This window comes from Anser cygnoides, chromosome 5 (genome assembly GCF_040182565.1).
Source record: "Anser cygnoides isolate HZ-2024a breed goose chromosome 5, Taihu_goose_T2T_genome, whole genome shotgun sequence".
NCBI lineage: Eukaryota > Metazoa > Chordata > Aves > Anseriformes > Anatidae > Anser > Anser cygnoides.
This window is the reverse complement of record NC_089877.1, coordinates 18083627-18107659: the sequence shown is the minus strand read 5'-3', so window position 1 is coordinate 18107659 and position 24033 is coordinate 18083627. Positions and strand designations below refer to the sequence as shown.

The 24033-nt window shown below is 41.6% G+C and overlaps 1 protein-coding gene across 4 annotated transcripts in view; it reads right to left on the bottom strand.

Moving 5' to 3' along the window:
* The window catches only part of SHANK2 (SH3 and multiple ankyrin repeat domains 2), a 352436-nt gene extending 328713 nt beyond the window's left edge, over positions 1–23723 (bottom strand). For 3 of the 4 annotated variants that reach the window (XM_066997188.1, XM_066997190.1, XM_066997191.1), the window contains exons 1-2: positions 23103–23230; positions 14978–15080 (exon numbers count right to left, since the gene is read on the bottom strand). The gene's annotated coding sequence lies outside the window, so the exon portion shown is untranslated. Of the gene's footprint in view, positions 1–14977; positions 15081–23102; positions 23231–23464 lie in introns of those variants that run through there. The other variant, XM_066997187.1, reaches the window with a different exon arrangement.
* Positions 23724–24033: the final 310 nt, after the last annotated feature.

Here is a 24033-nt window from a genome sequence, read left to right as displayed (position 1 = left end):
ATGCTACATCTAAGGATAAGAAAATCAACATGAAAAACAGCAGTCTGCAAAGAGTTAGGGAAAGGTCTTTAAATTAGAGTATTTGTATACTGCAGATTTATAGAAAACAAATTAAATGGTGCCAATGCAGGCTTCTTAATGAGGTTGGGTGAGGTTACACAGTGGATGAAGACACCACCGTTGCAAAATTAAGCAACTGTTTTCTTCTCTTCCTGCAAAACACACCTCTTAACACTCACATGCAGACAAAAATGACCAAGCTCCCTTCAGATCTTGTTTTTCCTCCCCTCCAGCCCAGGATCGGTAAAGCAGAAGCTTCTCTTTCTACCCTCAGAGCATATCTGGCGCACCCCTAAATAATTCTCTGTGCCAAAAAATCCCAGGTTACTCTCACATCCCCAGCACTTCCTACTGCAACAGGTTTCTCTTCCAGATGTTGCCTTCATGCCTGGCTGGGCAAGGGACCAAGTATTATCCCCCAGGTGACGCACAATGCAGGACAGGAACTGCTGACCTCACGCCTTTCCGTCTGTGGAAGCTCTAATGTGGGTCTCTCCAATACTTAATCACCAATTTTCATAGCATTTGCAGGAACACCTTAAGAGATTTCTGTTCCTTTAAACAAATTAGCCGAAGTTCAGCAAAATATTCAAAAGCCATTGGAAAGTAGCAGGGGAGGATCAAGGAGGAGAGAAAAGATTGGCAGCCCAGCCACATAAGCCATCTTCCTCATCAAATCAACCTAAAAAGCACCAAGCCATAACTCCAAAAAGCTGAGACAAACACTATGGCTGGTGACACCTACGGCGCCATGCAGGAAGGAGATCTGTCTGATGTTTCCACACTGTACAGTGTGGCAGCAGTACCCTGGTTCAGGGAGCTGCAGCCATGCAGTATTTATAGGACTTGCTGCCCTGCTAAACACTGCTCCTTTCCCCAGGCAGGTCGGCCAGGATGCCAACCATTCCCAAAAGGATGCAAGTCAAACCTTCCCCCCAATCTGACAAGTTTTCAGATTAGAAATGTTCCAGTATTTGTATAACTAGCAGAATGAAAGCGTCAAGATTTCTATATCCCCTTTTTTCTATTATAATATGTGCATCTAATGAATCATCTATACAGGGAGATAACCTTGTTTGTGGGCATTTCTCTGTGCTTAGGTGCCCACTTTGGAAAGTGCACGTTTTTAGCTGAAGAGCAAAGATCAAGTAAATTCAGTTACTGACTAGATAAAGCACGTCCAAACACTGCTCAGCATACAAACATGCATTTATTCTGCCAGTATTCTGGCTCACACAAACACAAGCCAACCAAAGATCATAAAACCATATTGGCAAACTTGAATGAATATTTGTGCTTAACCTCTTGGCACAAATTCAGTGCCAGAGTAGCCCCAGTTTCTGGCTCTGCCCTGGATCCCAGCTGACCAGCCAGCTTCTCTGCACAGCTGTCTGCATGGCCATACAGAAATATCCGTCTCAGTGAATTTATGAAGATGGCACAGAGAATGATTATATGGAAACACTCAAAAATGAAGCATCTGGGAGCACTCAGCTCCAGGATCAGCGTGTTTTAATTAATACAATTTAGAATGAGACTTATCACAAATTTATCATTATTTTTTCCAAACAAAAGCAGCCCTTGCAATCTTAATACTATCGTAGCATGCTAAGTGTTCCTCCTCTACATTCACATACACAAAAATATGTGTGTCATCAACACTGAAGATCCCTTTATCTGCACCAAAGCTTATGTTACCAGCAGCTTCTGTCAAAGGCAATTTATACATGAGGCCTTCAGCAAGCTTGAGTGAATGTCTTCAGAATGTGAATACCAGAAGAGTTCACAGGAATACAGAAAACTTCACCTGGTTTAAAAAATGGCTAAAGCAGTCCAGCTACGCTAGATGAAAGCGCTAACTGCTGCTTTAACAGTACATTCATGTAATTTATAGAGAGCTGAAGGCACAGTAAGACTGCAGGCAGTCCATTAGTCTAGTAATACAGAGACTCCCAGATGTCCTTAATACTAATAGGCCCCAAACACACACTGAATTCTCCACGTTTTTTCCATGTTAAATTGAGAGCTCAGATACCGGGGTGTACTGGTAGCCAAGGCTTGCATCTCTGGCACATGATGGATTCAAACGCTGCATGAGGGAGACTGAATAAGCAAACCTGATCTGATTCTAGCTCCAGAGAGGAAAGTAGCAAGCTGAAAAATGAATGTAGCAAGGGAAGAGCTACCTGAGATTTTGAGATACTCCTGTTGTCCAATTCTGCCACTATATACTGCCAGAGCAAACAAAGGAAGTCTGTTCGCAGGGTTGAAATGTGAACAGAATCAGGAAAGCAGTTCAAGGACGTGGAAAAATAGTTATTTTATTCATTAGAAGAGACCATATTTGGGCATGTATTTAAAACTCAGAGCAGAAAATACTCCACATGGACCTTTTTAGAACTAAATATGAAGTCTACAGCTGCTTGAATACTTACTGGAATGAATTCACATATTTGTGACTCTCTTTTTGTTGTGCTTGACTACTCTAATCTTTTTTTCCTCAGCTGCCCAACTATAATGGCTTCAATGCTCACAGTTTTTGTGGTAGCAGGGAATGGTCTTCAAAAATGTCACATGATTTCTGGGTTCAGATCATTCGCAATCTATGGCAGCACGTTCATGCTAGCAGCAAAAATAAGTTTACTTTCTGTCCAAATACAGGTAATATAAACATACTATTAATTTCATTTACACTTAAGATGCAGAGAACCTCCACGGTCCCACACATTGCCTCTTCAACATTTTTTATCAGATAAAAGAAAAAGCAACACTGGGAATTTGGGCAACACGACATATTAAAATGAGGCAGATTAGCACAAAATCAGAGATGTCCCAAGTTGGTGCAAAGCAGATGTTAACAAGAGACACCCCCCACCCCAAGTCATCCCTGCTCACCCGGGCATCAAACTTCTAACTCCCTGCACTTGGAGAAGAGGGGAGGACAAGGTGCAAAGGTTGACTTCATTTTACTGGTCCTTATTAAATCCATTCCTAAAATATTTAGCAAATTGAGCAGTTGGTAGACCTCACTTAATAGCTCTGACCTGCATGCGAACTGCAGATCTCCAAACACCTCATTCTCTAACACAAAAAGCCATACATAATGCAGGAGTAGTGCATGGGTGAAGTTAATAGTGTATGCTAATCCCTTGCTGAAGCTCAGGGACACACTTGGCCTCTGCTTTGTGGCCATGCACGCTGGGCACAGCTGGCCAGAAGTTCATGACCGCTTGCATTTAGAAGCCAATGGGGTCTGTGGTGCTACAGTGGGAGCACAAGGCAAAAGGCTTCTTGTGATAGCAAGAGACAGAATCTACATACTTGACGTCTGAAACCTGAGTCTCAGAGTTTACTCGGCATGAGTAGATATAAATCTATTGTGACCTGAGAAGTTTCAAACTTCACTATCTCAAAATAAGCTGAATGTGATTTAGGCAGGATTCAGGTCTGCCATAACAACAGTCCCCACTTTTAAGCAGAAAACATAGTCAGGGTCTTTAAATAGGACAAGCACCATACCAGGCAAAAATCCTACTCAAACAGAAAACACTTCTGGGCAGTACTGCTGCCCAAACAGTCACACTGCACTTCTAATCTGACCTGTCATTGTGCTGCTTGACACCAGAGGTTTCCCAAGTACAGGAACTACAGCAGGAACCCTTAGGGCAGCCGCTTACTAGATTTCCCTCCTCCTCTTTGCATTATAAAGTGGGACAGCCACGAATTCAGAGTATACCACTCATGGCTGCTGGCTTCTCTAATATATTATTTAGCCCAATATAACCTCCATTAAAAAGGTCTCTCTAGGGAAAACACAGAGGAGTCAGGATCAGAAGAGTTTGCAAGATACTCAAATAGCAGTTGTGTCACATACACACAGGTGGACTGACAACCACCTGAAGCAGAGTGAGGTTGAACCCGTAACAATTATTCTTGACAGCTGTGAGTATGTCATCAGCTAAGGAGAACTCAGGAAAAGACCACGGGAAGCAATTTTTTTCTCTGGCATTTTGTTAAGTGACAGTCCACAGCCACTAAAACATCTGCAATATATGCAATATTCTAGCTGAACATTAAAGTCAAGATCATGAATAAAAAGTATGCTGCCAACAGACCTTCTCCACCCCATAAAAATCTGGAGGCCTTGCTAACAGCTTCTGTGTAAACTATTCAATGCCTATGTTTCAGACTTCTAAAATGATTTTTTCCAACCCTAAACATAAGTGTAAGGAGACTCAGGTTACTAGGAAAGCCATGCCATACAAAGAATAACTTATTTCAGGCAGCTTAAATTCTTAGATTATGATAATAAAAGAACGACCAGAACTGAATGCTGCATTTTTGCTACCTATTTGTAGGAGGTTAAAAAAAAAAAAAAAAAAAAAAAGTTCAGTCACAGAAAAAAATACCTCCTTCCTATGCTTATCTAAACATAAAATAATTAAAGTAATAAGTATTACTGCAAATCATAAGCAATCAAGGACGAAAGAAAAAAACGTAATCCTCAGTTCACTGCTCATAATTATTTCATTTCCCAAATACTGCAAAATCCACAATAAACAATAAATAATAAAAGCCTTTCAAAAAACCAGAAGATGCTCACCTTGGATGTAACTTTTCATGTAATTCATCTGATGTGTCAATAAAGTCAAAATTGCCAAATTTCAACTTTTGTTCTATGAGATGAAACACTTCGAAACTTAGATTCACACAAGCACTTGCACCCAATTGCTACTTGTATGTGTAACTGGACTTTGAGTCTAAACTCAAAGGAAAGCCTATTGATTGTTAACTGTTGACCAAGAAGAAACAATTTGTTCAAGAAGTGAATGAAATCAGCAGACTATGATTATCTAAAAGAAAGAAACAGCTTTTATGTACTCAAGTTAGGAGAGCACCGTATCTGTCATGCTTTCAGTAGTCCGGGTGGTTCCTTTTTATTTACATGTACCGTCTAAACAACCATCACTCTGTTGTGGAAACATTTGTTACCGTTGTGACAACAGGAAGGAGAGATTTCCCCCAGTTACAAATCACAAACCACTGTGGACACCTGTAGCCTTTGTTCCTTCATCCTTCTCTTAAAGACAGGAATGTTTGCAAAAGACAGGATTTTATTAACTTTCCTGGCTGAGCTACATGGTAAGTAAAGTGAGATGAAATGGGGAGTAATGACAAGAGGAGAAACCAGAGCTGTGGCCAAGTGTGGTGCAAGGAGAGCGGGGCTGCCCAGAGGTCCATTATGCAGCTTTCTGGCAGCTCCAGAGGGGTGAGTGAGTCCAATAACCCAGCCCCATGCCCGTTCAGTTTACTGGCAGTGAGTTTAGGCTGGTGCAAGAGCAGACACGATGGTTTGTATTTGGTGGGTAGGGTTAAAAATTTGGTTAAGAAAAACGTTTTCCATTCTAAGAAGAAATAAACAAGTTTATATCATACTAGCAGTATTTAAAGGAAATAGAAATACATAGCAATACCTACGTTTTCTTAACACAAACCTTGTAACGAGATGAATGTGGTTTACAATGAACAAGACAAAAGAGAGTAAGTAGGTATAGCAGGTAACCATAGCAGATAACACTCAAATGAACGTTTTGAACTGCCTAAGTGGGATTAGCTCTATGTACATTGAAGAGTATTCAGTAAGATTAGACTTATTGGTTTTTGCAACGCCTTGGCCCAACCATGATCAAAGTACTGCATTTAAGGTCTGCTACCATCAGTTCTGCGGAATAGTGAAAAGTGTTGTCACTGCTCTGAATCCCCGTACAGGTATTTAGCACATTACTAGAACTACATGGACCAACGAAGTATCTGAGCCATGGGTATACGTTCCTTGCTCATATAACATATTACAGTAAACAAGGTTACACCAGGCATCAATTGGTTTATTTGTTGGGCCATTCCATTAAGGATGCACTGCACAGAGCATCAGCTATTACTTTCATGGGGGATTTTTTTTTTAATAGAAATCATAAATACAATTAAAGAAAGCACTTACAGTTTCCCCTAATTTTCAAATATGGGTCAGGCAGCATTTTGTCATATGCTTCTTCTATTCACAGCTTGTTCCCTTCCCTGCTTTTATTTGCCCATATGCAGATAGGCAGATTTGCCCATTTACTGTTCACGTGACCAGTGTTGTTATCCACAAATTTGTTTATCTTCATAAATACAATGAAATAATATAATACTATGAAAATATATCAAAAACAAATCAGGTATAGAAAAGGTCATATACACCTATAAAAAGGTACTTGGCTACTACAGATCACTAAATCAGCTCTACAAATATGTAGATTGCTATATGGAGAACTGACCTTCCATGCAGAAAAAATAAATGCTGATATGCCCCAAAGTAGTATATGGCCATGTAGCCTGTTAAGTGAATGCAAATATTCATATGCACATGGCTGTAAGCTCTGTTTAAATGATCTTTACCCTGAGAAACAGAGTATTCTCATTAAAATGCAATCTTAAACAGAACCAGACGTCCCCTTCCCCCCCCAGTGAAAATACAAGGTGTACGTCTGTCGGGAATTAAGCAAAGCTAACATTGCACAGTGTCACCCCGACCTAAGCTACACCTCCAAGGCACACCACAGACTTAAAAAGAAAGAAAAAAAAAAAGTATTTGGAACTGTGAAGAGCGCATTTGTGCGTGTGAAATACAAAAAGGCTCATTTGCTGAAAAATGTATATGGCTTCCATTAAGCAACTCTTTAATCTCTAGATGACTGTGTTTGCTTTGCAGGCTTCATGGAGAAAATAAAAAAAAAAAAAAAGCAGGGAGCACAAAATCGCTGTAAAAGCCACTGCCAACAATAATCCAGAGAATAAGATCTGAGCAGCCTGAGCTCTCTGAACCAGCCTGGGGAAGTCCCAGGAGAGCTCTTCCTCCAAGGGACAGCACTGGGTCGTACTTCCTACAGGCAAGGAATCACTGTCCACAGAGCTATATGCAGTAGTAAAACTTGCCTCACTTTCAGAGTGTTTCCATCTTAACGTTCAACAAGATCTAGGAGAAGTCTGAAGGGAGGACAGAATCTGGCTGCAGGGAGCAGCAGGGGAAAGTGATGACCTGGTAAGAAAATGGCAGAACAAATATGAAGTTGATAAATATAAAATGACATGGTCAAAAACAGTTCTACGCATACAAAAATGAAAATTGAGCTAATTACTACCATTCAAGAAAGACAGTACTTTGCAAATGTCAGCTTTACATGCCACATTCACAAGAATAACCAGAATATTAGGAAATAAATAAATAACAAAATAAAAGGTAGTAAACCACATTATCAATCCATGAAATGCAGATTCTGTCATTTCTTCCCATCTCCTTGTGCTTCCTCCCAGCCCTGAAAGGGTTAGGGTGGAACTAAAAAAAGATGCAGGAATAACTGACCAGCTGGCACGCACATAACAACAACAAGAAATTACAACTTTTCAAGCCCAGGGAAAGTTTACTGAGAAGGGTATACCATTATGAGTGCCTGGAGAAATCAAAAAGAGTACTACCTCCCCTAATAAAAGGAGTAAGAAACAGCAAATGAATCTTGCAAACCCAAAACAGACAGCAAAGTGGTCCATGCCACAACACAGCGTGAAGCTGACAAACTCTGCCACAGGATGCTGTTGGTCACCCACATTCAGCACAGGTTCCATGAACACAATCCTGGAGCACAAACCCTTCAGAATCCTTCTGAAGATACCACATCACTGCCTCAGTAAGATTATGGGATACAGCTTCAACTGGGAGAGGTAAAATGAGCATTATGGCAAAATCATGAGACTAACTTATCCAAGGCAATCTGCTCCAAGGTCTATTTTGGTACCATATTAACAGTCCCACCTTCCCCGGTCCAGTTTGGCCATACCTTGTGCTGCCAAGTCTTCTCTGTGTCTCTCTGTCCAACTCCCACCACCACTTCACCTTCACTCCAGCAGTGCGATGGGCACAGATGTTAGCTACACAGTACCTCAACTCCAATGAGTCACATCAGTATACTTAAAGGTATTTTGAAAGATTTAAATAATAATACCCACCACAGACAAAGTGGAAGAAATTAATATGGCCCTAAAAAGGAGTACAGAGAACACTCCCTGAACATAAATTTCATAGGACACTTGCATGGATATTACGGGGTTGGAAATTTTAATTACTTCATTAATTATTAGTAGGAAACAGAAAAGCAAGTAAAAGATATGGTGGAGAAAAACAATAAGGGCTGCGAGTATAGCAATATTTTTCAGAAAAATCTTCAGATTTAAAAATCACAAGGATCTTGTGTGCCTCATTGGTACCAATAAATGTAAACACAATAGTAAGCAACCTGAATTAAGTATCATCACTAAGTGCTATGAAAATCAGACGATAATGACATATTAACATCATAATTAGTAAACTGGATAATTATGCTTATTATCTATCATTCAATTTGCAAACAATATTTTGAATAGCTTTAAAACAGTAAAAGTCCCATCTGAATTGTAATGTTTTCAATTAACAGGTTACTGAGTTTCCCCAATAATTCAGTAACTAATGGGGAAACTATTTCCCTATTAAGGTTTTCTTTTACAGCTCCTAAGTAGATGCTTTGAAAATTTGCTACTCATCTGTACATTGACCTGTTATTTCATAGATAAAAGAAAATTTCAGATTTTGTTCTCCCCAGTTGTCTTCCAATAAACATCATGCTGGCAGTATTCTTGTTGCCAGAGCTGGCCAGATTTCCTTGCCATGCTGAGCAGAGGACTGCAAAGCTGAGGTGGATCCAGCGCTCTTAGTTTAACCCAGTCCTACAGTTAGACAGCATTAGTGGAAATCTTTTTTACACCTTTCCAAGAAGGGCCAGCTCTTACCTTTATTAGAAGCTTCGCATACACCCTTGGCATTTCAGCTACCCTTCAAGCTTTTTCTCAGTAGTCACAAGCTATAAACCTGACACTACAAAATTTTTCAATCTACTGGTCACCCCCAAGATAACTGCAGCTACTAGAAAATAACACTGGCATTCAGCATATTGCTAAATGAATTATCTACCAGGCCTCAAACAAGTCACACATTCTAACCAGTTTTAGCAGAAGTTATTTTTTTATGATGTTCATTTTCTTGGAAAGTGCCTTGGAAGTGGCTGTTTAATAGCCATTTTTAATGTATATCTCCTGATATCTGCAATTTACAACGATCACAATGATCAAACGATCATTGTTTTATTAGTGAAAAGATTCTTGATGACAAACCCTTAGTGAATGCATACAAGTTGCCGTAGGACTGAGGCTTGCCTTTTCCATTATGTCTTAACTAATTAGCTGCCCTGCTAATGAACAAGAGTAAAATCTGATGCTACAGGTGACTAGCCATGTACAACAATAAAAAAATGAGAAGCATTTCATTAACTATCAGCTGAAAAACTAGAAGAAAATACATAGAAGTCAGGATGGATTCTTTTGCAATGACAAGTAATGCAACTACTACTAAATATTATATATAGCAAAAATAAATATGCACATACACATATATATATGTATATATACACAACAGAGATGGGGCTGAATAGGCTAGAGTGTCTCAATGACCCCAAAGTCCCTTTGAATGCATGCTCAGTTGGTAACTTATCTTGCCTCTAAGATGTATGTTATATCTGATCCAGCAAGTCTTGCTTAATAAATCCAAGCAAGAGAAATAACCTCTCTAGGACATTTGTTCTTTGTCCTCTCTAATGAGACAATATTTAGAGAAAAAGTAAAAAAAAAAAAAAAAATGAGCCTGTGGTCAGCACAACAATTATTTAGCCCAGTATCCTGCCTCTGACAATGACAAGAGGAAACTCGAGTAAACCTGGTTACCACCTGTCATCTTCCCCCTCTGAGCCTGTGAGAACCCAAAATCGTAGGAGGGATGTTAGAGGGCATATCCCTGTCCAGTCCAGTTAGCATCTGCACATGAACTGCAGTCCATGAATTTATCTAATCCCATTTTGAACTTGATGGTACTGTCTACTCCCACGCCTGCCTGTGGCACCAGTTTTGGAACTCCATTATCCAAAAAATATACGTGTATACTACAGTATAAAAATATATCCATGGATAGTATAGGAAGTATATGGAAAAAGCATACTAAAAACTACCAGTAAGGAACTTCTTTGAGTCAGCTACAAACAGCAACTGATTATACCTGAGCCACCATTTGTGCAAGATAGAGTAATGCACTACCTGCTCACACGTGTATCAGTTAGAGCCCAGATTCACAAGCTTTACAGTCTCACAATATTTTACAATAGCTTCCCTTCCCTGCCCCTTTCTTTTCCCCCCACAGCATATCCAGTGCAGGAGCACCTGAGCTGTTGGTGTGACAGCTGGTGAGCAGGCAGGCTATAACATCAGGAATTCAGAGTTACCTGCTTTAAACAGTGTTATTAACACCCCTGCAAGGCCTTCTGCTGTTGACGGACCAAACAGCTGCACACATATGATGGAGTTTTATGATACAGATACATGCAAAGATGTGACTTTTGTGGTTTTGCCTATACTTCTCTCAAATCCCAAGTATATTATTATCCCCATCATTTCAAACCTACATAACCTAATTCCCTCTCTCTATAGGCCTCCATTAGGAGACTGATCACCTCTCTTTAGTGCTAAAATGACGGATATATTTATGACAGATTTGAATTGCTGCTTATCATAGGACAGCCACTGCTGATGACAATCCCTATACCCAGGTCCAATTTAAGTGTAGTATAGATATATACTCCCTTTCTTCCTGCACAACTTGGCTCAGAAGAAGCTCAGAAAGGTCACAGGATAATCATGTTTGACTTCACTTCTATTTGGCTCCCCTAGCTCCAGGATGGTCTTGCAGGTACACCCGCCTTGCTCTTTCCATGCACACCGCCCAGCTCAGTGACAGCTGCCCTGCCTTCCTCTTTCCCATACTTGCCCAGATTGAAAGTTTTACAGCCTCTACTTTCAACTGCATGTTAAATTTCTGTTGAGAGAGGGAGAAACCTTTTACTGAAGCCTTTGGTAAGTTACACTCTCCTTATCACACGGCCACCAATGACATTTACAACAGCAATCTCCACAGCAACTCTGGAATGCAACCAAGTAAATAAGAAATAAAACACAGAGAGGTTAAAGAATTTTTCCTGGCAAGGGACAAAGTGGATGTGAAGGGACCGGATAAGACTGAAAGTAAAATCTAACTTCTGTATTTCTTTTGCCATAATACTTTTTCTCAAGTCCTATAATGAACCAACCTAATTTTGTTTGTAACTTCTTTTCAGGAATGTGTCAGTAGAACAAAAATAACATTTACTTTGGTAGAACTAAAAGTCAGCAGAAGCTCTTCTTTTGTTCTCTGATCTTGAGTTTAAATGAACTACAGACAAATCTTGTGCATTACCGATGCGTGATTTTAGGATTATTGTCATTACCGTGGCATGGAATGCAATAATAAACAAAAGGGAAAAGGTTCCCAATCTATGTAGCTATCAACAGCCTACACAGAGTTTTATCTTCACTGGTTTTGAAACATGTTTATTTAAAACTTTTTCAAGAGATTAGAAACAATTGTTTTTAGGCCACTAAAACACTGTACTCTTTTTTTTCCTTTTTTTTTCTTTTTTTTTTTTTTTTTTTTTTTTAAGACCACTGCACTCTCTTTTCTTCACAGCAACTAAACCAAAACACCTTACAAAGAAACAAACACCTTAATTACATTACTTAGAGGAGACTTCACTGACTGAACCTTGGGGCAACATGTTCCATCATGACCTAAGATACCACAATGACCTTTGCAACAGAAGAGAAGTGTGGAAAGGTAAGTTCTAGAATTCCAATGAATTTCTGTATCGCCAGAAGTGACAGTACCAACAGTGTCTGCATCTGCCTGTGAACAGCTCCAGCCAGGGAAAGCAGACCTTCTATTGGCCTTCATCAGACTGAACAGCTGATTACTGCATCTAGAATATTTCTTTAGCAGTACAGTGAGGCTTCTTTAAGCATTATAATTCAGCGTCAGGAATTTGCCATATTCTGTCCTTCTTAAGAAAGACTGAGTTAAAGGCGTGTCCCCATTGTCAGCCAGTCCATGAATTAAATGATCCATATTCAGAAATTAAAGCAGGAATTTACACACCCCTGTTTCAGCCTACCAGCTCTCCCTGGCATTGTAGCCAATATTGGGCACACCCCAACACCAGAGGCTACGTGTTTTTGGAGCAAAGTTCTGTACATTAAGGAATTATTTTGGTCTTCCCCACACATGGATGATTTAATGAAGAAATTTTAGAGAAACAATTAACTGATTATCATCTGTACAAAAAACTAGTACGTAACATTCAGTGAAAACAATTCTTCAGGAAAAATAAATATTTGGTTACACATTCTCAGCTTCATAAACTATTTTGCAACAAGATTCAAGCTGACCACCTCGGGCAGATCAGAACACCAGGTAAATTAGGGCCAAAAGGACATCATCAAGAAGGTACATAGGACATTCTTTGCCCCAAAGCAAGATAGAGTAGACCTAGGTGTTTGCTGACAGATATCTCTTACTTGTTCTTACAAGTGTCCAGTGGCACAGACTTCACAATCACTCCTAAAAGTCTGAAACAAAAAATAAGCATTAACCAAATAACCCCTATATACACAGGTCCACTACAACTCACTTTTGTGGCTACAGGACTGAGTTTCTAAACACACAAGGCTCTAGAAAATCTTGCTTGCTCTTTTGGTCACCAATTGAACTAGAGCCTTTCAGAGATAACATATTTACAATTTTGCATATGGGATACGTTCACTCTACAGCCTTTCTAAAATATTATTTATTAATAACAGTTATTTACCAAGAGATTACAATATGATAAACTGTTTACAAATAATAAAATAAAATCCAAACTTTCCAAACTGATAACCAAAAACTATCAAGCAGGAGAAATAAAAAAGTAATAATAATAAAAAAGATTTAAAAGTTTTCAAAGCAAGATTTGACAGAACTGGATATAAATCAAAATACCGATCAGTAATTTCATAAACAACTCAGCTGTAGTGAAATGAAAATGCTGCAAGTACAGTGGGCTAGATTGGACATGAGGGAAAAAATAAGAATAAAATATTTCACAACAACATTGTGGAGCAAGACTTGGGCTAATGGTTATACCAATAAGCAACATAAATTGTGGAAAGACATTAAATAGCCTATACTTCATGGGACCGACCACTTTATGCTTCCAAATAACCAAGAATGAAACACAGATTTGTGAGGACCTCAGGATAATATTGTTTTCAGTTTAAGTTTAAAATTACAGAATATTAGGTATGAATAAAAATGGATATAATGAACATACTACTACACACCGTTCTATAGTATGCAATATTCTGTTATTCTGAATAAAATTAGTAAGTATGAACAAACTGTACAAAAACATCAGTATGTACCCTCTGCTGAAAATGTATTACAAAGAGCAGGGAACATTGTTAAACTGCTAGGTTCAGCATAACTAGCATTGTATTCTCATCCCATCTGGTTTGACAGGTAAGAAGGTTTGCAAAAAAATGAATAAAAATGTAGTTTGGTGAGTTTAATGTCATGGAGTTTTACACCGTCTTTGTCAATGTGAAGTCTCACATGAGGTAAGTTTCATAATAATCCTCAAAGTTCCAGTCCAGTTTTGTTCACAGAAGATAAAGGCGTACCAAATCAGTAGATTACCACAACAGAGAGAATTTCAATTAAATGTTTACATTTTCATTTGAACTTTAAAAAAGGCTACTCTTTCTCTTCTCTGCCTTTGAAACATACCGAAGGTTTTTATCTCTGGAACTCATTAAAAAATAAGATCATGTCCTCAGCAGAAGGGAAGGCAGAGAAGTCATGAGACACAAGGTAACTTCTGTAATACAGGCATTTAGGTTTAGAAACATAATCCACTGTAAACCAAAGAAACTTTGATAAACCAATGATCTGACTCTGTGGGATACCAGCCATCGCATTTCCACCACACAGCTGTGTGTGAGGTATCACTTCTCAAGAGAAAACTGCGGGATACAGGACTATTGGGATACGATAGGGGGGGGAACAGGAGAAAGGAGAAGCATAAAAAAGCAAAATACTACCTCCGGCTGTTTTCTGTAGTATCGATCTTTTAGAAACCTTGGTATATACTTTCTTCTATGTGGCATTTAAAAGCTGCTTCACTGTGCCTGCTCTTTGCATTACTGTTTGCGATTTTGAAGTCTGTTCTGAGGTGGTATAAATAACTGGCTTCAGCTGAGCTGCTGACACTGGCTGAGGATCTCAAAATATACAAAATAAACACTTTTGTTCCTCAAATGTTTCTCATCTAAAAATTTCACATTGCTTTATCCTGTACATTCATCTCACAGATGACTGACAAGCTAAGCAGCACTCACAGTGATACAAAAACTTCGCTTTTCAAACCCAAACATAGAAGGGCAAAGACCAGAGTGAAAACCAGAATTTGTTAAAAGCCAAGTTCTTCCATTATAACATTTCCAAATATTTGTTTAGGGGTAATCTTTGCTAACAGGTAAATGCTATGCTGACTAAAAGGTGAAGCACAATTTTCTGGTTCATGCAGCAGGAGCAATAAAAATAAGCATGTTTTTCTTCTTCATTTTCATCAGCTGAAAAATTGTACGTTGAGTTCAGTTTTGCAGGTGGTGCTCACTGTATTTGCGAAGCACAGATAACTGCTCGACTACAGACATCAGAGGACAAACACCAAGGCACCTCAGACTCACAGCCAGAGAAAATAAAACAGAGAAAAGCAGTGACCACATACACCAGAACCCTTCTGTGGAATGAAAGGCCAACACAGGCATTCAGTCCTGGCCTTGAGATCCCTCCTTCTGTGGGCGGTGAAAGCAGCCTCTCCCTCCCACACAGCCTTACCTCACACCGAAAATGGCGGCACGAGCCTGTAGGCTGCTACTCCGTTCCAATGGGCCTCAGCACACCACTGGTGGGCAGACAAATCCGCGTGGCCACAATGGGTCTAGAAGAGAGAAAGGAGTGTGAAGTTTCTGTGTGAAATTTCTGTGGGATGCTGACTTCCCCAGCAGGTTTTAGACACATTTTAGAGAGAAGACAAAAGAGAGCAGCTTGCCCTGACAGAAGATGGTTGAGCCATGAGGAAAGAAGGGCCTTCCAGAAAGGCCATTCACTCACTACTCAGGCACTTAAACCACTGAAGTTCAGTGAAATTAAACCAAGCCTTAATTAAACATATTTTGAAGCAGTGAAGCCCTGTAAGCCATTCCCTGCTCCCTTAGGACAGTAGGCTGAGCAAAAAAACAGATAGATCTCTCCACTTGAGGGGCCTTGTCTAGTTGCCTCCTCTCAGGAGCCCACTGCTGGCACATCGTGTTGACCCCAGTATGAACCACATACTGGTAAACCTCAATGGCCTGCAGCAGACAGGTAGACAAGCTCTGTCTACCAAAAAAACATTTCATTGTTGTTCAGAACAAGTTTTCAGCTTTTTCAGGTCTAACACAAACAGAATACCAGTACACAATAGGAGAGGGGAAATTGCTGAGCTGAAGAATGAGTACCCCCTTTGGGTACACATCAACTTTTGTATGAAAGCTGCTAGTGGCTTCCACAGCAATCCCAGCCACTGGAAGTTAAGACACGGACTTTCTCACTGTAAAATATATAAAACAAAACCAAGGATAAACTTTAAAAAAAATAATTGATCAGAAGTCACATTCCTTTTTTTTTTTTCCCCTAGGAAAAGACAACATGTAAGAAATACATGGATTGGATACATGACTATCAGTAGTAGGAAAGGGTATTGTCATCTTGCTTATGTTTTTCAGGCTATAACATGCTTCTGGAAATCCTATCTTAATATTTCCTGGAGAAGACAGAAAGCGTACAGTCCACTGCACTGATGATAGGATCATTCTGCTATCTGATTAAAGTGATGTATAATAACAAAACTCATAACAATACACCACACCGAAGTCATGTCCTGTGAATAAATTGTCTAATTGGATAGACAGATATATTTTAAGAAAGACAATGTTTCATACAGCTACAATCATTTATAAAGTACTTAAAAGTCTATTTTCAGTAATAATGGTTACAGAGGTATACAGCCTAGACTAAATTAATGGGCCAAATTACTGAGCTTGCTACAGCGATTGCATGCTCTAAGGGGAACCTAATTCAAAATCAGGTTGTCTAAAAGAGCTGCTGGAAAGTCAGTCACCTGCCAGTTCAAAATTTACTCTTACTGCTAGTATCAAAGCTACGAGTACACTTCCTGGGGATAACCTGGTGGTTGGCAAGTGGCACAAGTTTTGTTACACTCCATTTGCCATCAGGTCAGGTCCTTTGACAGTCCCTCCCCAAAAGCTTAGGTAGAGGAGGCGAGCAGCACCAGGCAGGCTGGGTAGCAGCAGGGCGGACTCAGGTTGGAACCCTGCAGGTCCATAACTTTGTAAGGACAGCAACACACTGGAGGAACTCCATGCACTCTTTTAGATTAAGTGAAAAGAAAAAAAAAAATCCCCATATGTTACAGTGGTCAGAAAAACATTTGAAAATAGTGTGAAAAGGGGAAAACATTAGCATACACCGATTTTAACCACACCACTAGTGTTAACCCAACTGTGATGTACTCTACTTGCATTACTCCCCTTCACTGGAAGAGCTACTTTCAAAATATGCATGAGGAATGTCAACATATATCACTAACAGTGACTGCACATCACAGTTTCTGCCATCAGCCCTCCTTTTAAAATAGGGTATTGGAACCCAAACACACTTTTGACATGACAAAAACTTTTTTGTACCCAGTAAATTCTTACATCAAGTTATTTAATTATGCGCCTAGTTTAGTTATAGCCCATTTTTTTAATTAAAATTAGTTTGGAGCTAGCATATAATGCACTCATTGGTGATACCTTGAGCTACCAAGAAAATTGGTCCAGATCTCTTACTATAAAAATTCTTAAAGGGCTCTTGGGATGTTTCCCAAGAAGGGGCAAGTAACACTGTCTTTTACACCTAAGTGAACATCACAGACTTTCAGCCTTCAGACTGACTGGGACTTTTATAGCTGATGAAGAAACTGAGCATCAACTTGATCAGCAAAGAGGGAAGCCAAAGGCTTAGGCCTGCAAAGGGCATCATTCTCCATCATTTTTCTCTTCTTCTCTCCTTCTTCAATATGTCACCTTTGCTTCTTCTCCTCACCTAGAGAGTTTCCTCTCCATACTCCAGCTGAGCTCCATTCCAGCCGGGCCAACCCACCAGTGGCTGGCTGCTGCTGCACATGACCCAGAAACAGATCTCCCAAGCTGAGACTTAGCAATGCAGAAGGATGCTCTGCAGAAGTCACGAGCTATTCAAGATCCACAGCCTCTTCTCAAGTCCCTAGATAAAAGTCATGATGGTGGAATGGTTGGATGATATCAAATATTTATATTGCAGTGTTAACACAAATTAAAGTAAGAGTGTCTGTAATCAGAATAAGGACTGTTGAACATATTCTCTGTTATACTCTGGTGATTAAACATTAAATTTAAAGCTTATACTGCTGGTATGGCCTGTGTCATAGCTCCACAGTCTCAATGTTGAACAATAAAATACAATTTAACTGTTTTCTGAGGTTCACTTTCAAAATGTACTCAGAGTAAATATCCTGTTTGTAATCAAAAGGACTTTAGTCCCAAAATTCTATTTCCATAACGACAGCATCCTCATTAGAAAACTCAAATTTTGTGAAGTACTCGCTCCACTGATATTTTATCAGTAAAATGTAATTAAAAAAAAGCATGCATACACTTTGAATTTGAAATTGGAATGGCGAACTTATGTGCATGGCTAAGTAAAACAGTTTTACCAAAACCTAAATCATGGACATTCAGAATCCAAACATAGGAATGAAACATTCAAAATCAATTATACGTGACAATTGTTTACATGAAAATGCAGTAACAGTTTGATTAGAACAATGCCATAGGTCCTGAATATTATGGCCATATCTCTACTAGCAAGCAAAACAGGCCAGTGATTGTTTATGGGGCCTATAAGTAGGTGTTGGCACAACACTCTTTGCTTCATTCATCACGCCCTCATTAAGCATCCTATTGCTCAGTCATGCATATCTATAGAGATCCCAGCAGCATGCTCACCCTGCTGAGCACAATGCACATCTTCCCATACGCTACAACAGCCCCTATGCATAAGAGCAAATGCTGAAGGGTGAATATGAGCACACTGCTCTCATATACTTCTTTACACCAAAAAGACATAATAACCAAGATGGTTTCCTTCTGATATCCAAACAAGGAGTTGTGTTTTTTTGTTTGTTTTTGTTTTTAAATGAAATATCATAAGCTATCTACTTCTAATACAGAAATTTGTTTGAAACAATGCCAAGCATGAAATACAACTACTATATCTCAGACATCAGATAAAGCCATATGCTAAATGTGTCATGGCAAAGAAGATCAAAATGATTTGTCAAATAGCATTTGAACTTAAAGCCGATCCACAATTATGTTTTATCTCATCAGTTTAAAAGTAGGTCTTTTAAACTAGTAGCAAAACAAACATTGTACATTGTTTTTCTTCCTAAAAGAAAAAGGCACTTTAAAGCTGCTATATTGGATCATCACCAACAGCATCAGTTTCTGTTTGCTTCGAAGGGGTCCAGCATGGGCATTTCTAATCAACAGTATAAAGCACGCCAATGGCATACAGAATTTGCAGTCCTAATGATAACCCTGTTTTCAAAGACTGTGAGTGCTTCCAGATAGGGATGGCCCTTATATGCTATGGCATCTGATCCAAAGTAACTTTGTGCTGGCTTACAGACCCACTGGCTTGAAGACAGCCTATTAAAACAAGACCTGAATTCTATGCAAATGATGCATATCAAAGGCTCATTTCACATCCTAGGTTTTTAACATGAATTAAATCACATCTGCTTATTCTTAAAGATAGCACGATTGGGTCAAAAACATGTACTCAGCTCCTCTAGATTTCAGTCACTATCATCCCCAAAACCAAGCAAAAGCCCAAGAAATGTTTATTCTCAGCATCTCTGATATCAAGAAAAAACACTCATGCAACCTGCTGGTAGAGTGCCTGTGTTGGATCCTTCTCTACTGATTGCTCCATGCAGTGACTACCAGCCTGATCATGCAGTTCATGCACACAGCTCTTCACTGTGGAAACTGAAGTCTGGGGCCAACTCCACTGCTATCCACCTCCAACGATATTCGTTTCCACTGAACTCCTCAAAATCTGAAAGTTCCTTTCCACAGATACAGCATCTTCCTCTGAAATTTCTGGAATGTGTCAGATGCTGTGTTCACAAATGGTCACAATGAAATCAGTGCTGGCAAGCTGAGCATAAGTATATATCATGCTAAGATTGCTCATTTTAAAATATTTTTTTTCTCTGCTGTACTCATTCTCAAAGCAATAAAGCATCTTATTGAAGTAAGAAGACTTAAGAGAGAAACTGGTTAGAAAAAAAAAAAACATAACCATACTCGTAAATTATTTTTCTTCTCTGACTGAACTGAAAATTGTAGGAAGCAAAAAGCAGAGTGTTGAAAGTAGTTTTTATTTTCAGACTTCTTGGTTTGTGAATTCCAGGTGCTACTTCTCAGACATGCAAGAAAATTAGATTCAAAAACAAAATTGATTTTTACCATGACAGTTTTTCTGAAGTTAATGACATGCAAATCATTATGCATGTATTTACATTCTTGATTAGGACAAGATTGAGAAGTTAGAAAATAGAGCGATGATGCTCCTGTAGGTTTTAGCAAAGACTTTTCAGGTAGGCAAGAGACATGAATGACTAACATGCAAGAAATAAACAAAGCCCTCCCAAAAAGTATTAAAATGCTGAAGATAAGTAATTTGCCTCTAATGTCCTTATCAAAGAGTTCACACTATCTAGGGTGCCTACTTTCTTAATTAATGGAAAAATAGTTTGATGGGAACACCTACGTCATGCTGGGGCTCTGTGGGGCTCCTCTAGAAACTCGCAGTCCTGTTACACGGCGAATGCTCATCAGACTCCCTAACACAATAGTCTGACCTCCGAAGCAATGAAATTGAAGTCTGCCAATGAAACTTAAGAAAGAAACTTGATCGAGCCATTGGAGTCTCTTGCATAATTCACTCTCTCTTCTTTGGACAGCCCTTCACTGATCTGTTGAAGGAGCACCACGTCCCTGTCCCAGACACCGAACACACACACACCTCACCCAAGGCACACGCTCATGGGGTGAAGCCACAGGACCACCCACCCCAGGAACATGCTGCGAGGAAGAGGAGTAGTATTTCTAAGAAGCAAACTCCTTGGGAAGTGCTGTGGCAGCCAGCCACAAGGAGACCTCAGCAAAAAAGAGCCAGGGACTGGGGAGCATGGTCTGGCTGCCTTGCACCACACATGGCACAGCTGAGTAGGAAGCAAGAGATGGAGAGGAAAAACCAAAGGGCTGGCAGGGGAGGGTGGGGGGCTATTTCTGAGTGGGGGAGCTAAGATGTAACCTTGAGGTTATGGCATCTGAGGAATTTCTAAGCTGAAGGGAAACAGAAAGTTCAAACAACCTCATCTGAGAGACTTAAATGCACAAGCACAGGAAAACGGAAAGTTGAGATGGAAAAGGGGAGGGTGGGGGTGGAGGGGGTGAAAGAATCAACCTGAAGAAATTAAAGATTATGTTTTCTGGCCCTAAAGCAAGGGAAAGCATGAGTGCTGTTGGATAAGACAAGGACTATCAAAAGAGCTAGTCAGAATCAATGCAAAGGATTTGTCAGATGCCCATGGCTCTCAGCTGCATCTTCATGGGCTTTTAGTTCTAGTTTACAGCAGAACAGATGGAAAAGCAAAGCACTGCTTTTGGCCAGTCTTCAAGCCTGGCTACCTAAAGTCAGCTGCTACTTCTTCAGCTTAATTCTTCTAAACCATCAGTCCATTTGTGGCTAGCAAAGAAATACCAAAGCTGCACTGTAGTTTGGAGGTGCTGCAGAAAATTATTGCAAATGCCTGGGTGGTGCTTATATTAACATATGTAAGATCATATGGACCATCAAATTTGGGATTGGGAAAAGTGTTGCCCCTGTTCAGCAAGACTCTTTGAGGCCATTTTGCCTCCTCCTACAGCTCTGGGATTGCTTTTCCTAAATGGGATCCGGCTAACCTCCTCCTGCAAGGAACTGAGCCCCAGCAACACCTCCATTCCCCTGTGGTTTGTGCTTTCATTTGGTTTCTGGGAGATTAACATATTTGGCCTAACTGGAGTTCTTGGATTTTTAATACAGAAGATATGGGCAAAGTTAATGCCCTATGATATCCAGGGGTGAGCTGGGACTTCAGCTCCTTGGAGCTATGAAAAGCATGTAGATGCCTGTTCAAAACTCACTGACTTTCAGAGGCTGAGGACCTGGTAGCTTCCTTCCCAAAGCGTGATGACTCTCAGTGTGGTATCCAGCAGTAGAGCCAGGAATTTAACAGTGGGCACTCTGGTTCACCAGTTGTAGCTGCAACTTTTAAACAGAACAGCCGCCCACAAAGGGTTGGTCCATACTTTAACCCATTTTCTTGCCACCTCCTACTACATCTGAGCTGGTGGATGTGGAAGAGCTTCCAGTTTCCCACACAGGGGAGCTGGGGCATCGCTGCGCCCGAGGAGCACACTCCTGGCAGACCAGGCAGCGGTGATACTGCTTTGTCTAGCAGCTCCCTGGGTGCAGCAGAGCTGTGTGCTGCTCCGCATTTGTTCCACGACGACAAGCAGGTTAAGGCCACGCTGTGCTGGGTGATACAAGACACGCTGTAGGAGGAACGTGAAGGTAGAAGGATGACTTTGCTTATTGATTCTTGTTCTTCCCAATCATGGGCAATTAAGCAATCACAAGTCTAATTCAGACAGATCCACGGGAAACCTGATCCACTCACCAACAGACAACAGGCTTTAAAATAACACTCCATACTGATAGAAGAGCAAAACAAACATCAGACCTTCAGTAAAACACCTAAAGACACAGCTATAGACCTCAGAAAGAAGCAGTGAAGATTAAGAGTATTATCAATGATAATCCGAAGCATCTCTTCAAATAAAATCCAGAGATATAAGCTGTATGTCTAATTATATATTTATTCACAAGTGAGATGAGGTACTGTAAAAGCTGCATTCAAATCTCACACTGCTGAATTGCATTTTAGCCTCTTTGCCTCCTGACTTTGATAATTTTAACATGCCATTGTGTTTTCAATATAAGAGCCATGCGATTTCACAGCTAAGTCACAACCTTGATCCACAAATAGCTTTAAACAAAGATAGCGTTTGTTTATGAGGGCTTTTTTTTTTTTTCCTGCCAGAGCTCCCTCGAACAAGGCAGGTTATTCTGAGAGGAGTTAAACAGAGCCAAGAGCGCAGCGAAGGAGAGGAGGAAGAGCCACAAAGGGAAGGAAGTAAAAACTTCCAGGAGAAGAACATGTCCAGGGGTGCGCTGAGTTACCGGTGGGGAGGTTTTGTGCCTTCTCCCGCTGCAAGGAGCGAGGCCTGCGACACGGGTGCTGGGGGCGAGCTCTCCTGCAGCCCACCCAAGGCTGCGGGGGCTCCCCGCTGCTTTCGCTCCCCTGCTCCCCGTGCTCCAGGTCCTCCTCCCTGACGGAACCGGGCAAGCGGAGCGACGAGGGCAGCTCTGCTGCGACCGCGGGTTTGCCACCCGCTGCTCACCTGCTCCCCTCCGCCCTCCTCTCCCCTGCACCGCGCCCCGAGCATCCCGCACCGGGGCTCCCCCACCGCCCCGGCGCCTCCCCGGCAGCAGCCGCCGAGCATCCCCCGTCCCGCGGGCAGAAATTCAACCCCAAAACTCAGCACGGGGCTACTCCGCCGCTCCCGAAGTGGGGTGGGGGTGCCCCCACTCCCACCTGCCTCCGTGCAAGCGGGCGCAGCCGGTGCCGGCGGGGAGGTCCGGCCGCCCCCCGTCCCTCGTCCACCCCCCCACCCCCCCCCCCCGGGGCCGTGCCTACCTGTGGCCGGGAGCGGGGCCGAAAGTTGCGAGGGGGCGGCGGGGCCCGGCTGCGCTCCCCTCACGCCTCGCTGCCGCCGCCGCCGCCGGCCGGGCTGGGCGTGGGGGGGGGGCCGGGCCGGGAGCCGCCCCCCCGCGGGCTGGCAGCGCCCGCCTCGCCGCCCGGCCCCCCTCACACCCCCACGCACCCCCGGGTCCTCGCCGGGTGAATCGCTCCTGGGGTTCCCGGCTCGCCGCCCCGTCGGTCCCGCTGCGCCGCAGCCGCTCCTCCGCCTCGAGCAGCGGAGGGAGGCTCCTGCATCCCCGGCCTCCGCCTGCATCCCGGCCTCTGCCCTACCTGGGCAGCTCCCAGCCGTCACCCACCTGCAGCCAGGGGCAGCCACAGCCCTCGGGTGGTCCCCACCGCGTGTCACGGCACGGGCTGGACCCCCTCGCTCCTGCCCGGGATTCCTGCCGAGCGCCTGAGCTGACCCGGAGGCACGAGAACCACATGGACGCAAGTTGGGAGCGGTGCTCTGTACGCCGTTCCTCTACGGAGGCTGAACCTCGGAACACTTTTATCACCCAACCGGAACGACACCGCCTGTTGATCAGTGATGCCACTCAGGGCAAACATCAAGATGCTCCAGCCAAGGGTGTGGATGTTGGAGCACTTGAAGGAGTCCACCTTTAGGCACAACGCCACACCGAACTTCTTCGACAGGGATGACACTATATTTTTTCCTATGTTAAGACATTTCAAACTAAATAGAAAATATACATAAATGCAGAAAATATGCACAAACAGCTTTAGCAGCTCACTTTTGGACTTTGTGAACTGCTTTGCACAGTCATAAAACTTTATACCATGATAACTCTCAAACGGCTCTTTTTAAACAAGTAATGTCCTTGAAAAGGAGAAAATTCTTTAATACACACAGAGCAACCATGTA